Here is a 2,033-nt window from a genome sequence, read left to right on the forward strand (position 1 = left end):
AAAAAACTGCAGTTGGAATCACATATTTGCAGAACCCTTGAAGCACCTATGGGTTTCAATAAATACTTTACTAACCATTTCTGTAGAGGCTGAGAAAGAAAAATATCTAGTAAATCAGATAACCTAATTAGTTATGTGTTACCTCAACTTTTCACTAGGTTTTGTTTAAATGTTCCGGTGAGTTTCATGTTCAAGGGAATAAGGTGAGAGTGTCCTAACTCAGTCAGGTGGAGCATGGTAGCCTCAGAACAGTAAGAATTTCCTAAGAGGAAGACACTTTCAGGAATAGAGGTAAGGGCTTGGAGGCTCAGCTGCCCCCTCCGTGGAGTCTTCAACATATAATTATGAGGAGCTGGCACATCTCCTTTCATGCTCTCTGTACAGAATATATTTTGGTGGAGTCGGGGGTCCTGGTTTGCGTCCCTCCTCTGATACTTAACAGAAATGTGATAGTGAGCGAGTCACTTGACTCTACCGAGTCTCGCTTTCCCTGCTTGTGAAAACAGCATAATTTACAGATTAAATTGTATCTTGTCTGATGTCTTTTCTTTTTTTTATGCTTCCATTACCAGAAGGTCAGGTCTTTTAGCTCCTTATCTTGTTGGGAGGTTTATGGAACAGGACTGAAAGTAGAGTTTGCCTGAATCCAAACTTACGCTCATAGATTTTTTTCTAAAAACTCAAAGTCCTTTAGGAGATATTGCTAGTGATAGCCCAGAGGATGGGGTGTGTGTGTGCAAGGAGTGGGGTGTCGTGTGTGTGTGTGTGTGTGTGTGTGTGTGTAGGGTTGATGGAGACTGGCACTTTTTGTTTTGTTTTTGTTTCGTTTTGCTTTGTTTTTCAGTGAGAGGAGAAAGCTGCAGAGAGAGGGTGCTTTCTTGTGGCTCGGAAAGAGTTGGTGGGTTAGAAATTCCAGGAGGAGCCCCCCCAAGAATTAGAGTCCTGTGCTGTCACAGCCCTAGCTCTCAAGAATGTGGCCACACCTTGGTAGAAAATATTGTTTGGCTCTCTACATGCAGCATGCAGACCTCTATAAGGTACCAAGCCAGCAACGGCAATGTCGGGAATAACCAGGAGGACAGAAAACCAGAGGGGCCACCTTGCACGTTCTCCTTTGCTTATGTTATGACCCTGGGACACTTACCTTTTGAACAACTGCAGGAGTAGGGGTGATAAGTAATAGTGGCAAAAAGGGCTAAGATTGAATTAATTTGATTTAATAAAAATGAAGAAATTAACATTTCTTATGACCTGAATTTGGAGCAAAATTCCTATTGGTCACAAATAAATGAAACGGAGGCATTCTGGTGTCCAGTTAATATGGCTACTGTGGGAATTAAGAGAGGCGATGCATGTGGAAAGCACTTAGCAAATCCTGAAGCACTCTGTCAGTCCTATCATTAGGACCCGGCTTTCCTGGTTACAAAGTGAGCATGCAGGCCCCAGGCTCTCTTAAGGGTGGCTGGGAGCAGAAAATTACCATGGGGAAGCAGGCTTCTCTGGGCTTCTGTGTGGGGGTGTCCAGTGTCTGTTGCATCCATCAGCAGACCAGAGCAGGATGTTGACAGTTGGGGCTGCTTCCTCTGGGGGATGGAGCAGGGCATTGCCTGTAAGTGCTGACACTGCAGATTTTGCTTAGTTTATCATAAAGGAGAGAGACTCAAACACATCTTGGGGCAAGCACTGGGGATTTTCTGACAGGATTCTTTGTCTACACTCTGTCATGCCTCAGCTGTCTGGTCAATCACAACTGCAGACTGCTGGAAAATGATTGCTTTGCTCCTGCGGTGAGTCGTTCACTGAGAATTGGATGACCTGAGCAGGAAGGACCTTAGCCAGTGGCATCTAGACCTGTATTGACCAATCGAAACCTAATGCCCCACAATTCAAGCAACATATGTTATTTCAATTTGTTTTAGTTGCTCCACTGTAAAAAGTAAAAAAAAAAAAAAAAAAAAAGATGAAATTAATTTTTGCAATTTGTTTTATGTAACCTAATGTATTACAAACACTATCTTTGCAATATGTAATCA

This window comes from Pteropus vampyrus, unplaced genomic scaffold (assembly GCF_000151845.1).
Source record: "Pteropus vampyrus isolate Shadow unplaced genomic scaffold, Pvam_2.0 Scaffold129, whole genome shotgun sequence".
In the NCBI taxonomy this organism is placed as follows: domain Eukaryota; kingdom Metazoa; phylum Chordata; class Mammalia; order Chiroptera; family Pteropodidae; genus Pteropus; species Pteropus vampyrus.